Consider the following 15240-nt stretch of genomic DNA (forward strand, 5'->3'; position numbering starts at 1 on the left):
CCTTTACCATTTCTAGATCTGCTGGCAGAGAAGTTTTCAGTCTGTCACGGTATCAATTTTGGCTTTACCTCTGACTCTACACAAATCACTTCGTCTCACCTTGGGCCTGTCATGTATAAAATAGGAATAAGTGGCCGGGCGCGGTGGCTCATGCCTGTAATCCCAGCACTTTGGGAGGCCAAGGCAGGTGGATCACAAGGTCAGGAGACCGAGACCATCCTCGCTAACGGGGTGAAATCCCGTCTCTACTAAAAATACAAAAAAAAATTAGCCAAAAAAATCAGCTGGGCGTGGTGGCAGTGGTCTGTAGTCCCAGCTACTCGGGAAGCTGAGGCACGAGAATGGCGTGAACCTGGGAGGCGGAGCTTGCGGTGAGCAGAAATCGCACCTCTGGACTCCAGTCTGGTGACAGAGCGAGACTCCATCTTAAAAAAAAAAAAAAAGGAATATAATGTAAATAATTAAAATTATATAATATATATAAAATAAGTGAAAGTCCTTACTCAGTTGCTGTGCAGATGACATGAAATAATGCACTTGAAGCTCTTAAGTCAGTGCCTGGCACATACTGTTTGATAGACATTTGTTGTGATTTAAAAAATCTGTTATTTTGCCTTTCTCCTTCTTTCCCCTCAGCTAGGCATCAGAGTACCTACAGTTATGGGTGGGTAACTAGACCAAAAATACACCTTTCTTGCTCAGATTAAAGCCCAGCTTATTGACTCAGGATGACTTTAATGAAGAGGGTTTTCTTTGGAAGCTCTGCTTGTTCACAGGTTCAGAGCTTTGGCAGAACCAGCTACCTACCTGGCAGCCTTGAAGGAGCTTGGATTAAAAGCATATTCTTGAGTCACATCATCTTTAATCAAACTGCAAGTGGAATTTGTATCTTTTATAATAGCACCTATTACTTTCATTCCTTTTTTTCTTTTTTGCTCTTCCATCTCAACCTAAAAAGAAAAACACATTAATTTGAGCCATAGGAATTTAGAACTTGTGTTTTATTTTCCTTAGATACGTTTGACTAAAGCTTCCTTTTTCACAGGTTCATTTTTTCCAACATTTTATGATGAAAAAAATATACAGAACAGTTGAAGGAGTTTTGCAGTGTGCACCCACATATTCACCACCTAAGACTGTGCCGCTGGCATTATCCCACGTGCTTTATCACAGCTCTCTCCACCTTTTCCTGCCTCTATTCGTCCATCAGTCCCTCACATTTTTTTTGCAATGTTTCCAAGAAGACCTCTGGACACTTGCTTCTCAACACTGCGGCGTGCAGGCCCTCAGCAGGAGTTCAGAAGTGCACATTTCACGGTGAACCTTCTGGGAGTGTTGACAGATGACAGCTTTCCTTTTTGTCTAACGAAAAGGGCTTGCTGGCCATTGGGTGTTGTAATCTCTTAGAACAGTAAACTCTTAGTGACTATCTACATCATTCTGAATGATTCTCTCTGCTGTGTAAAGTAGGTCTAGGAGGACCTTTCTGACATTGTTAGCGTAGGTTTTAGCTTAAGGTTTTGTAAATGCTGTTTATCAAGGTGATGAAGTTACCATTTGTTGCTATTTTCTGAGGATTTTTATCCTGCATGAGTATTGAGTTTTGTCATTTGCTTTTTCTAAATCAATTGATATGTAATCATGCAATTTTTGTTCTTTAGCCTATTAATAGGGTGGGTTACATTGATTTTTGACTGTTGAACCAACTTCATTCCTGGAATGAAACTACTTGGTGATGATGTGTAATTCTTTTTATATATTGTTTAATTCTACTTGCTAATAATTCACTGAATTTTTTTTTTTTTTTTTTTTTTTTTTTTTTTTTTTGAGACGGAGTCTCGCTGTGTCTCCCAGGCTGGAGTGCAGTGGCGTGATCTCGGCTCACTGCAAGCTCCGCCTCCCGGGTTCACGCCATTCTCCCGCCTCAGCCTCCCAAGTAGCTGGGACTACAGGCGCCCGCCACCACGCCCGGCTAGTTTTTTGTATTTTTAGTAGAGACGGGGTTTCACCGTGTTAGCCAGGATAGTCTCGATCTCCTGACCTCGTGATCCGCCCGCCTCGGCCTCCCAAAGTGCTGGGATTACAGGCGTGAGCCACTGTGCCCAGCCAATTGAGTGAATATTTTTGTGTGTATATATATAAAGTCTATTGTTCTGTAGTTCGTACTGTCTTTAGGTTCGATATCATGCTAATAATAGCTTCTTAAAATGAATTGGGAGGTTGTTCCTCTTCTGGTTTCGAGAAGAGATTGTTTTGAGTCTGAATTGATTCTTTTTTCATGTTTGATGGAATTATCCAGTGAATTCATTTGGGTCTGGTAATTTCTTTTTTTCAGGATTCTTAGAATTATGAACTCAGTTTTCTTGATAGTCGTAGGGCTTTTCAAATGATCTACTTTATATTTGGTGAGTTGTGGTTATTTGTATTATTGGAGGAATAAGTCCATTTTGCCCAAGTTGTCAAATTTGTGTGTGTAGAGTTGTTCCTAGTAACTCCTAATTATCTTTTTTGATATCTTTAGAGCCTGTGTCATCACTAATGTTGGTAATTTATGTCTGTTCTTTCTTTTTTTTTTTTTTTGTCAGTCTTGCTTAGAGAGGTGTGTCAGTTTTATTGATCTTTTCAGAGAACCAGCTTTTTGCTTTACCGTTTATTGTTTTTCTGTTTTCACTTTGTTTCTGCTCTTACCTTCCTTATTTCTTCCTTTCTGCTTACTTTTGGGTTTATATTGCTATTTTTTTTTTCTTTTAGGTTGTCAAGCCGGGCACTTATATTATTGATTTGTTTCCAAGTTTCTAATGTACCATTTATTTAGTGCTGTAAATTTCTCTCTCATCACCCACTGCAGCTCTTTCCCGTACATTTTGATATATAGTTCTTGCATTTTCTCTCAGTTCAGAATATATTTTAAAATTTCCCTTGAGACGTCCTCTTGGATCCATGGGTTATTTAGAAGTTTAGTTTCTGAGAGTTAGGCAATTTTTGGGTAATTCTCGTTGACTTCTAATTTGTTTCCATTGTTGGAGGGAACATATGCTTGTGATTTTAATTTCAAAAAATTTGTTAGGTTTGTTTTATGCCTCAGAATATGTTCTGACTTAGTATTCATTTTGTGGATCCTTGAAAAGATTAAATATTCTGCTGTTATTGGCTGGAGTGTTCTATGAAATTTGGTTGGATCTAGTTGATTGATGGTGATGTTGAGTTCTATATCCTGGTGGCTTTTCTGTCTCCTAATTTTATCAGCTGTAGAGAGAGATTTTGAGGTCTCCAACTCGAAAAGTATAGATGTCTTTTTCTCCTTTCAGTTCTGTTCATTGTTTTTTGTTTGTTTGGTGTATGCACGTTTCGAATTGCTGCGTCTTAATGGTGGATTGACCAGGTTCTCATTTTGTAACGTTGCCGTCTCTTCCTGGTAATTGTCTTTTTTTTTTTTTTTTTTTTGAGACGGAGTTTCAGAGTTTCACTCCTTTTGCCCAGGCAGGAGTGAAGTGGTGCAATCTCAGCTCACTGCAACCTCCAACCCCATTGGGTTCAAGTGATTGTCCTGCCTCAGCCTCCTGAGTAGCTGGGATTATAGGCAGCCACCATCACACCCAGCTAATTTTTGTATTTTTAGTAGAGATGGGGTTTTGCCATGTTGGCCAGGCTGGTCTCGAATTCCTGACCTGAAGTGATCCACTCGCCTCGGCCTCCCAAGGTGCTTCGATTACAGACATGAGCTACCGCGCCTGGCCAAAAACTTCTATATGATGTCTCCTGAGAGGCAGTGTGCCACGGTGGCTCAGAGTCTCTGTCGTGTGCCGTACTCCTCTGTGTGACCTCAGAGAAGTTGCTTAACCACTTGGTGCCTCAGTTTCTTCATCCATAAAATGGATGGACAGCACTGCTTGACCGTGCTGGGTGTGAGGGTTGCCTGAGCTCATACGTGTATAGTGGTTAAAACCATTGTTGCCACATACCATGCCTTCCAGTACACCTGTCATCATCATCCATTTTCTCAACGTCACAACCAACGGTGGCCACATTGTCCACAGGGGAGGTGTTTTCTTGTCTTGTTTCTAGATGTGAATGAACTGAAGGAGTGTCTTTTTGTGCTGGTTAAAGAGCAGCAGGCCCTGGCCGTCCAGTCCGCCGCCACCACCCTCTCAGCCCCGAGACTCCAGCACAGGCTGCTGATCTTGGAGCGCTATTTCGTTGCCTTGAATAGAACTGTTTTCCAGGAGAATGTCAAAGTTAAGTGGAAAAGCAGCAGCATTTCTCTGCCTCCTGTGGACAAAAAAAGGTAATAATAAAGCGACGAAAGAATCCTGATGCCAGTGAAATATAAAATTCAGACTGTTTTGTTTCAGAAAGTTTAAGGTTTTCGATATAGTGTCTGTCTTTACCTTCTGAAATTTATTCTTGCTTTCCCTTTTCTTATGTTTTGTATAATCTGGAGAATGGATTTGCCAATTTCCTCATGTAGTAACAGACCATACTATGTAATCTGTGTATTATTTTATTCAATTAAAATTTCTTTTCTCTGTTTTTTTTTTTTTTGGAGAGACAACGTCTTGCTCTGTGACCGAGGCTGGGGTGCAGTGGTGTAATCATAGCTCATTGTAACCTTGAACTCCGGGGCTCTACTGATCCTCCTGCCTCAGCCACCTGAGTAGCTGGGACAACAGGCACATGCCACCATGCCTGGCTAAATAAAAATAATTTTTGTGTGTGTGTGTGTGTGGAGATGGGGTCTTGCTCCTGACTTCAAGCAATCTTCCTGCTTCAGCTGCTGAGAGTCCTGGGATTACAGGCATGAGACACTGTGCCTGGCTCTGTGTCATTATTTTAAAGACGTTTTTCTGTGGAAGCCAGTCAAAGCTTTAGATCAGCTCAAGTATAAATTTGAGAATGAGTTCTGAACGTTGTATACTTTTTATTTTGTTTTGTTGCTGGGCAGGAGATAGTCAGATTATAATGTTTAGTGCCCAACAAGTTTAGATGCTTCATGTTTTTCCTTCCTAATGTGATTTTCTTATTCTTTATTACAAGAGATGCTTCTGGGCCAGGCACGGTGGCTCACACCTGTAATCCCAGCACTTTGGGAGGCCAAGGTGGGCAGATCACGTGAGGTCAGGAGTTCGAGATCTGACCAACATGGAGAAACCTCGTGTCTACTAAAAGTTTAAAGATTAGCTGGGACGTGGTGGCGCATGCCTGTAATCCCAGCGACTCAGGAGGGTGAGGCAGGAGAATGGCATGAACCCAGGAGGCAGGGGTTGCGGTGAGTAGAGGTTGCGCCAATGGACTCCAGCCTGGGCAACAAGAATGGAACCCCATCTCAAAAAGAGAAAAAAAAAAAGATGCTGTTGGGCATACGAGTTTTAATGTGTTGATGCCTGTTAATATATCACAGATTTCCTCTATTTGCTAACTGCCACTAGAATGTTTAAGGCTTATGTAAAATTGTACTTTTCCAAAATGAAGCTGTCTATCAGACTTTTGTCCTCAGAAGGTTAAACTGCAAGGTTGCCAGATGAAACTGTATTTTGTGTAGTTAGGAGTGCTGGCTTTATTTGACTGTGATAGTGACTTTGACTCCCTGGAGAGCACATGGAAAGTACAGGAGGCAGAAACCAGGGCAAAACCCTGAGCGTCTTGCTCCCCAGAGACAGGAGCGATCCTTGTAGCCTGTTTCCTTGTTTTCTTATGTTTTAATTTTTGTGTTTGGTTGTTTTTTTTATTTCCTTCAGTTTAAATACAGTTGAAATCACATTACAGTTGGCTCTCTGTATCTGTGGGTTTCACATCCACAGATTCAACCAACTGTGGATCAAAAATACTGGAAGAAAAGCCATAAAAAACAACAATAAAAAGAACGAATAAAAAACAATACAATGTAACAACTAGTTACAGAGCATGTACCTTGTTTTGGGTGCTATGGTAATTCAGAGATGATTTTGTTTGTTTGTTTTGACATGGGGATCTCACTGTTGCCCAGGGCAGCGGGGTTATCATGGCTCACTGCAGCCTTGACCTCCTGGGCTCAAATGATTCTCCCACCTCAGCCTCCCAAGTAGCTGGGACTGCAGGCGTGTGCCACATTGCCCAGCTGATTTCTGTATTTTTTGTAGAGCCGGGGTCTTACTCTCTTGCTCAGGCTGGCCCCTAACTCTTGGCCTCAAGTATTCTGCCCGCCTTGGCCTCCCAAAGTGCTGGGATAACAAGCATGAGCCACCACACCTGGCCAATTTTTTTTTTTTTTTTTTTAATTTGTATAGATGGGGTTTTGCCATGTTGCCCAGGCTGGTCTTGAACTCCTGGGCTCAAGCGACCCTCCCACCTCAACCTCCCAAAGTGTTGGGAGTATAGGTGTGAGCCACTGTGCCTGGCTGAGATGATTTAAATGACACGGGAGGATGTGCACAGGTTATATGCAAATACCACACCATTTTATATCGGGGTCTTGAGCATCCTAGGGTTTTGGTGTGGAGCCAGGGTGGGGCAGGCCTGGTCCCAATCCCCTGCAGATACCAAGGGACGACTGTGCATGTTGTATTTTTGAAAACAGTTTGAGAGTAAATTAAACCAAGTGACAGATGAGATTCCTACCCATTTGGTAATAGGAGTGCCGTGGTTCTTTCCTTCTTTCCTGACCGGTTGTGATGGTCATGAATCAGAGTGTCATGTGTGGGTGGGCGGTAGGTGCTCAGATTCTCCAAGCACTGTTGTGTGTTTGTCAAATCAAACTGAATTCCCTCCACTGCAGAAATGGCTGAGAACCCAGCTGATTTTTCTCTGTGCTGTTTCCTTTGTGATGACATAGTGTTGATGGATTTATTGGAATATATCTTTCATTAATTGGAAGAATTCCTAAAATTTTTTTTAAAAAAAGTCTTTTTTTGAGATAATTGTGGATTCACATACAGTTGTAAGAAATAGTATCGAGGTTCCTTTTACTGTTCGCCCCATTGCCCTCAATGGTAGCTAGTTGCAAACTACGGCACAGTCACCACAACTAGGGTGTTAACTCTGACAGTCTGCCTGCCCTCTTCAGGTCTTCCCAGTTTTACATGCTCTCAATGGTGTGTGTATTTCTTGGCAAATTTTTCACGTGTGGATTTTCTGAGACCACCACTGCAATCAGGGTACATGGACAAGGGTCCTTTATACCCACATTCACGTCTTCTCTCCCCACCCTAACTGCTGGCAACCACTCATCTGTTCTCTGTGTCTATTATGTGATTTTTTGACATTGGTTTTTAAATTTTTTATTGTTATTATTGTAATTTTTGGAGACAGGGTCTCACCCTGATGCCCAAGCTGGAGTGAAGTGATATAATCATAGCTCACTGCAGCCTCAAACTCCTGGGCTCAAGCAGTCCTCTCATTTCAGCTTCCTGAGTAGCTGGGACCACAGATGCATGACAACACTCCCAACTAATTTTGTACTTGTAAGAGACCGAGGTCTTGTTATGGTTCCCAGGCTTGTCTTGAACTCCTGGCCTCAAGCAAGATTGAGTTTTTTCACTCAGCATAATCCCCTTGACATTTTCCCAAGGGGGTCATTGCATGTATCATTATTGCTGAGTAGTAGTTTTTTGTTTTTGTGTTTTTTGTTTTTGGAGACAGAGTCTCGCTTTGTCGCCCAGGCCAGGCTGGAGTGCAGTGGCGCAATCTTGGCTCACTGCAGCCTCCACCTCCCAGGTTCAAGCAATTCTCCCTCAGCCTCCCAAGTAGCTGGGACCACAGGCATGCACCACCATGCCTGGCTAATTTTTGTATTTTTAGTAGAGATGGGGTTTTGCCATTTTGGCCAAGCTGGTCTCAAACTCCTGACCCGAAGTGACTCTCCCACCTCCTCTGACCACACTTGACCCATGTGCTTTCTCTTGGAAGGACTGTGTGTCCTGTTACATGTCTGTGTCTTGTCACGTTCATATTTCTCATTTCGGAGCAAAGATTTCTGTCTTCCAGGTACCCAGTGCCCTTCTCAGAGGTTCTTGCGTTTCTCGTCTGAGCTCCTGGTGCGTTATTCAGGCACTTGTGAGTAAGTGTGTACGGTTGCCCCTGGCCAGCCATGTTCTTCTTTGCCATTTTCATTACACATTGTTTCCTGGGGGAGATCCTGCTATGACATCCCCCCCCCGCTTTTTTTTTTTTTGTTGTTGTTGTTGTTGTTGCTGCTGTTGTTGAGATGGAGTCTTGCTCTGCCTCCCAGGCTGGAGTGCGGTGGTGCGATCTTGGCTCACTGCAACCTCCGCCTCCCAGGTTCAAGCGGTTCTCCTGCCTCAGCCTCCAAGTAGCTGGGATTACAGGGGTGCTGCCACCATACCTGGCTAATTTTTGTATTTTTAGTGGAGACAGGGTTTCGTCATGTTGGCCAGGCTGGTCTGGAACTCCATATCACCTGTTTTTATAGAATTTCCGCTGATCATGAAAGCAAATTTTAGTAAATTAGGAGAATATAGTCTATACTAGCTATATATATGTAATATATATGTAATATACATATATTAGAAATATCGTTTAAAGTGTAAAATACAGTTACTTGCTGTGTATGATTGAGGTGAGATTATGCATTTTTTTTTCTAGCCTTTTCTCTCTTGTACAGGGTGGTTTTTATGGTGTACCATTTGCATAACCTTTTACAACATGCTGAATGAAACTGACTTGTGAAATTAACACACTCAAGTAGTGAAAAGCTTAAAAAGACACAGGAGGAGGCCGGTCGCGGTGGCTCAAGCCTGTAATCCCAGCACTTTGGGAGGCCGAGACGGGCGGATCACAAGGTCAGGAGATCGAGACCATCCTGGCTAACATGGTGAAACCCCGTCTCTACTAAAAATACAAAAAAACTAGCCGGGCGAGGTGGCGGGCGCCTGTAGTCCCAGCTACTCGGGAGGCTGAGGCAGGAGAATGGCGTAAACCCGGGAGGCGGAGCTTGCAGTGAGCTGAGCCCCGGCCACTGCACTCCAGCCTGGGCGACAGAGCGAGACTCCGTCTCAAAAAAAAAAAAAAGACACGGGAGGGTGATGAGCACTCCCCTCAGAAGAGGGTGGCTCCCGACGGGGTGGGTCAGGCACACAGGGCTTCACCGTGGCCAGGAGCAGACCCCGAGTGGAGGACGCCAGGGCTGAGGTGAGCCAGGCTACCCTGTGCGGCTCTGCTGCTCTTCTTCCAGCTCCTCTCCGGCCTGGTCTCCCATGTGGGGTTTACTCTCCCTCCATTTATGTATTTGTCTGTTTATCGTCTGCTTCCTCCCACTAGAATCTCCCTTTGTGAGGTCATTTCATGAGCATCTTCCCATGACATTTAAAATTCCTTGTGTATTTCTTTTATTCTTAAAGAGAAAACTTTTCCTTTACAAAAGGCATTTGATCAAAGTTGTTAAACAATGAAACTAAAAATCTACTTGTGATCCTGTCACTTGAGGAAAACCATTGGTCGGATTTTGCCCCACAGCCTTTCATGGTATTGATTTTATGTGGTGTCTGCACCCTCCGCTGCTGGCTGCTTGTATGTTCCGTGTGTCGTCTGCAGTTCCCGGCCTGCGGGCAAAGGCGTGGACGGTCTCGCCAGAGTGGGATCCTGAGCGGCGCTGTCTTTCGCCTTCGCCTTCCTGCGCAGGGCCTGGCGATCAGGTAGGGTCCCTGGTGTGGCACGTGGTTCTGCTTCCCTAACGCATCAACAGACTGGGTTTCGAGCTGGGTTCAGTCACCGTGTCCCCTTCAGCTGATCCCATGTGCTCTCTGTGCCTCAGTTTCCTTGCTTGTGAGATGAGAGGCTGCAGAGGCCGTTTGGCTTTTCACATCTGTGCTTTAAAGAAAAGAAAAGAGAGTGCATGCACCCCCACCCCCACACCAACCACTATCTATCGGGGGAACCTGCTCCCGATGTTTAACGCGGGTTCTTTTCTATTTCCTGAGTGTCTCGGCTGAGGTGAGAAATAAAGGGAAAGAGCACGAGAGAAAAATTTAAGGCTGTGTGTCCGTGGGAGACATCACATGGCAGCAGGATCCGTGATGGTCCCCAAGCCGTAAAACTAGCAAGTTTTTATTAGCGATTTTCAAAAGGGGAGAGAGTGGACGAATAGGGTGTGGGTCACAGAGATCACATACTTCACAAGGTAATAGAAATATTACAAAGCAAATGGAGGCAGGGCGAGATCACAGGACCACCAGATGGGGTGAAATTAAAATTGCTAATGAAGTTTTGGGCACGCATATTCATCCTCCTCAGCTTACAAAGAAGATGATGAGATTAAGAGATTAAGGCAGGCATAGGAAAACACAGGGGTATTGATTGGGGAAGTGGTAAGTATCCATGAAATCTTCACAATTTATGTTTAGAGATTACAGTAAAGAGAGGTGTAAGAAATTATAAAAGTATTAATTTGGGGAACTAATAAATGTCCATGAAATCTCATAATTTATGTTCTTCTGCTGCGGCTTCTTCCAGTCCCTCTGTTCGGGGTCCCTGACTTCCCGCAACAACTACCATGGAACACCCGATTCAGACTTAATTCTAGAAGAACAAGAAGTGACTGTGTTGCTCATGTGACAGCCGTGAAACACAGAATTGACTGGAACAGCTGCGCTGGATTTGGCCTGTTGAGTGAGGGATTGGAAAGGGACAGTGGCGTCTTCTCTCACTGAGGGGTGGGAAGCCCAGCGGGAGAGTAAGGGGGTTCGGGGGGCTCCTCTGACACGTGTGTGCATCCAGGCGAGGATGCGGACCTCTGCAGTGAGCTGCTGCAGGAGTCCCTGGACGCCCGGCGAGCACTTCCCGAGGCCTCGCTCTTCCACGAGAGCACCGCGTCCTCTGTGTGGCTGGAGGTGGTGGAGAGAGCGACCAGGTTCCTCGGGTCCGTCGTGATGGGGTGAGTTCTTTCCTTTCTTGCCTTCTGCACGCAGACAGCTGGTCTGCTTGAGGCTGGTTCTCACCACCCTCGCTTTAGAGCTAAGAAGCCTGGTAGGTTGGTTTCTCGCCTCTGTTTTCAGCGGGCTCTCGGTGCTGTGATTCCGGGTCTGGGTTCTCAGCTTCTCAGGCAGTTTGATTTATGTTTCTCTGACGAGACCCAGGAAGCTGTGATACTAAATGAGACGGACGAGGGAGGATGCTTAGAGATTTGGCCATCAGTCATTCGTGGAGGGTTGAGCGCTGACATTGTGCGTCTCTCTGTGATGATTAGGAGCTGCCCTCCTGAGTGCAGAGTGGCGCTTGGTTTGAAGTCTTATAGATAATGTAGGAGTAAACAACTACTCAAGATCAAATTGTTTAGTCCTGTAGCCGGTCATTTTAGTATAAAAGTTTTGAATAGGAATCATTTGTGTGTGAGGAAAACATGAACTCTGGTCGTGGGTGCTAGGCATTTTTGTTAAGGTTTTTAAATTTAAAGAAAATATAAAATTCAGGCCGGGCGCGGTGGCTCAAGCCTGTAATCCCAGCACTTTGGGAGGCCGAGACGGGCGGATCACGAGGTCAGGAGATCGAGACCATCCTGGTGAACACAATGAAACCCCGTCTCCACTAAAAATTCAAAAAAATTAGCCGGGCGTGGTGGTGGCGCCTGTAGTCCCAGCTACTCGGGAGGCTGAGGCAGGAGCGGGAACCCGGGAGGCGGAGCTTGCAGTGAGCCGAGATCGCGCCACTGCACTCCAGCCTGGGTGACAGAGCAGACTCCGCCTCAAAAAAAAAAAAAAAAAAGAAAATATAAAATTCAACAGGAAGGACGGTGCAGAGGAAAAGTGAGGCCACTCCTCACTCTTCTTGCCAGAGGTCAGCACGGTGCCTTCCTCCAGCCGGCAGGGGGCCTCTGGCGTTTGCGGACGTCCCCGGCTGAGTCCAGTCCTGAGCCTGCTGGTGAAGGCATCGCCACAGAGTTCTAACGCTGGAGGCCCTGAACTTAGGCTTGGAGTTGATTTCAAAACTTCAGCTGCAATATTGATGCCATAAGATCTTTTCTTTGCAGTCTTGGGATAGGATTTTAAAATACTTCATTGATGAGAGATAACAATTAGTGTAGGCATTTTGCCTCCAGATTCTCAGGTGGTTTTAGAAATTGTTTCTCTGATTCTGTAGGAGAATGTTGATACTGTTACAGTCTTATATGACATGGAAACTAGAAAACATAGCTAGATACTCTTCTACTCATGTTTTGGATAATGAAATTATTTTATGCTTCACACACTTGGAGTATGTCATCTACTGTAATATAGTATCTGAATGAATACTTCAAATACCTTTTTGTAAGCTAGTTGTACACTTTAAAACCTCTGAATAAATTTGACTAGCAAGTCTCAGAAACTTGATTCTAAATATTAAAAATACATCCTTCCTTGGGAGGGAGCGTGTAGGAAACGTGCAGTGTGATTGTAAGCATGCTGTCTGTCTGGAGGTCGCTTTGTTCCTGCATCCTCTGCTTTCATTTCAGGGATGTTCACGGAACGCCAGGCACCAAAGGGCCAGAAGCGTCCCCCTGCAGGACCAGCACTTGGCCATGGCCATCCTGCTGGAGCTGGCTGTGCAGAGAGGCACGCTGAGGTGAGGGCTGGCGCAGACTGGGAACGCTTTGGGGAAGTGCGTCTGTATCCAAATACCTGCAGCACTGTGTGCATTTCACTGAATCCTTTGTGACTGCAGCAGATGTGTGGTGCTCTGTAACCAGAGAACCACGTCCCAGAGCTCGCTCTCTCTTTACCTTTTCTTCACTTCCTTTTTTATGCTCGGTTTTCTAGTCTGGGAACTGTTCTTTTTTTTTCCTTTCAGTTTTCCTCATTTAATTGTTTTTATTCCATGAATTTAAGATCCTAGAGCTTTCATGTAAACGTGCTCTTTGAGCTTCTTAACTGATCTTTCCTATCAGCAGAAGGCGATGTCGTGTGCTAAAATCTCAGTGTCAAATCAGTCATTTAATTACCACGGCTTTACTTTCATTTCCTTCCAGATCCCAAGTATTTCTTCACTTCTATCTAGCTGTTTGCTTTTAGTTTTGATTAACCATGAAAAAAAAAAAGTTAATGTGTTTTTACTAGGAATGAATATCTTTTCTCCTTTAGCCAAATGTTGTCTGCCATCCTGTTGTTGCTTCAGCTGTGGGACAGCGGGGCACAGGAGACTGACAATGAGCGTTCCCACCCAGGACACCAACGCCCCGCTTTTGCCCTTGCTGCAAAGGTTCCAGAGCATCATTTGCAGGAAGGATACGCCCCACTCCGAGGGCGACATGCACGTGAGTGTGTATGATGGAACTTTGTGTTTAGGTGGCACTGGATTCTAGTTATTTTTTAAGCAAGACCAGCGTGCGTGTCCACGGCAGTGTTTTTTTTGGTGGAAACAGCAGCGAGTCACATGAGACAGGTGTGGGAGGTCACTTGTTTGTGGAGAAGACTTGAATCAGTGAACACCGACTTCCTTGTCAGCACGGAACCAAGCTTGAAACACGCACTTTTAAATCAATACCAGAAAAGAACAACGAAAACAGTGGCCTGCTTTGTTGGCCCTTCCTGTGTACTGGGCTCTCTGCAGGGCATGTCACCTGAGCTGTCACTCTGTTGAGTACCAGTTCCCCACTTAACAGGTGTGGATGCCGCGCTCGGGGAGGAGCAGGTGTGCGGGGCCCTGGGCCTAAACCTCCAGGACTGCTGGTCCTTGCAGGTCAAGTACAGGTTGGATTTTGCCAGTCTTTTTGGGAAAGTCTTAGGCATTCCAGTATCGTGCTTTGGTTTAATTTTTCTATTATTTGGCAGTCTTGAATAATCGTCGGGCTCTTCTGCCTGTAGAAGAATTAGAATTAGGATTTAATTTGCAAATGAAAGTAGGTGTTTTCCAGAGTGGGCAAGGTTTAGATTAAAGTAAAGGTTTTGGTTTTGGATTTCAAAGCCAGCTTGAGATGCTGCGCTGGGTTCCCCCAGAGGTGGTTCTGCCTTTCTCCAGGGGTCCTAGGCCTGTGGGGTGGTTTGGTTGTGTTGGTAATCTGTGTGGACTCAACTTACTGTGGTATCATAAGTGTATACATGCACCGTCAATGTTGTGGACGTGTATATAGCAAATTTAGACATTTGTGCAGTCAGTTTATATGCTGCATAAATATATAGATGTGTAGTATAACTGTATCATCGACATGGTCATTTGATGGGCCACATGAGTAAATACCAAAATATAAAGAGTGGTTTTTTATTTTCTTAAGGGCTAATTGTATTACTTTAATTTTTGCCACCATTTCTGAATGTCTGTTTACTTTTCCTTTCTAGCTTTTGTCTGGCCCTCTGAGCCCCAGCGAGAGTTTCCTGAGGTACCTCACCCTTCCCCAAGACAGCGAGCTTGCCACTGATCTGCGACAGACCGTGGTTGTCATCATGGGCCATTTAGACCGTCTGGCTACACCGTTTGCCTCCGCTGTGTAGCGCTCCGACGTCTCATAAGGTGTGTGCAAGAACCACGTTCTCCATGTGTTTTGTGGCTACTACCACTTCTAGGTTCTCATCCTGGGCCCGTGTGGAGACTTGGTTTTCTGGTATTGATGGGGGAAGCTGGCTTGTGGTTTTAAACGTGTTTGCAGTTGAAGGTGTTCCCCGTGTGGAGAGTGAGTGATGAGCAAGCTGAGGTGCACAGGCCTAGGGACCCAACCTGGGGGCCCAGTTTCCAGGTTCAGGTAGCACAGCCCCAGAGAGCTTCCCCTTCTCTGCAGCCCCAGGCCCTCCCACCTTCTGCAGGGGGTTCCACAGCCTTCTTTATACTCTGAAGGTGGGCTGTCATAGTATGTAATGCTGGTTATGGTAGTGACAGTATAATTCTACATTCTATCTGTCATGTAATAGTAATGGTAATAGTAGTGATTTGCGTGTGTGGAGCACCTGTAGGGTGCAGGCCCGCTGAGGACCTCATGCATGCTGTTGTATCTCATTATGTCAATGAGAAAACTGGCTTTGGGAATGGTGGTGAACTTTGCCAGGGTATAACAGTAATCTTAGTTTTGAATCGATTTTTATAACATTTTATTTCTAATATGAAGAGTCTTTATTTTGTTTTACAGTCATTAAAAAAAAGGCCCCACGCGGTGGCTGACACCTGTAATCCCAGCACTTTGGGAGGCCGAGGTGGGCGGATCACAAGGTCAGGAGATCGAGACCATCCTGGCGAACATGGTGAAACCCTGTCTCTACTAAAAATACAAAAAATTAGCCGGGCGTGGTGGCGGGCGCCTGTAGTCCCAGCTACTCGGGAGGCTGAGGCAGGAGAATGGTGTGAACCCGG

At 45.0% G+C, this 15240-nt stretch overlaps 1 protein-coding gene across 20 annotated transcripts in view; it reads left to right on the forward strand.

Moving 5' to 3' along the window:
• Nucleotides 1-3218: 3218 nt before the first annotated feature.
• LOC105470215 (E3 ubiquitin-protein ligase HERC2-like) overlaps nt 3219-15240 on the forward strand; it is a 74177-nt gene continuing 62155 nt past the window's right edge. For 10 of the 20 annotated variants that reach the window (XR_011606225.1, XR_011606221.1, XR_011606222.1 and 7 more), the window contains exons 1-8: nt 3219-4285; nt 5035-5266; nt 9448-9626; nt 10444-10599; nt 10708-10864; nt 12419-12528; nt 13044-13216; nt 14238-14409. The gene's annotated coding sequence lies outside the window, so the exon portion shown is untranslated. Of the gene's footprint in view, nt 4286-5034; nt 5267-5344; nt 8033-9447; nt 9627-10443; nt 10600-10707; nt 10865-12418; nt 12529-13043; nt 13217-13530; nt 13653-14237; nt 14410-15019; nt 15132-15240 lie in introns of those variants that run through there. The other 10 variants (XM_071067194.1, XM_071067192.1, XM_071067195.1 and 7 more) reach the window with 10 other exon arrangements.

Source organism: Macaca nemestrina, chromosome 7, assembly GCF_043159975.1.
Source record: "Macaca nemestrina isolate mMacNem1 chromosome 7, mMacNem.hap1, whole genome shotgun sequence".
In the NCBI taxonomy this organism is placed as follows: Eukaryota; Metazoa; Chordata; class Mammalia; order Primates; family Cercopithecidae; genus Macaca; species Macaca nemestrina.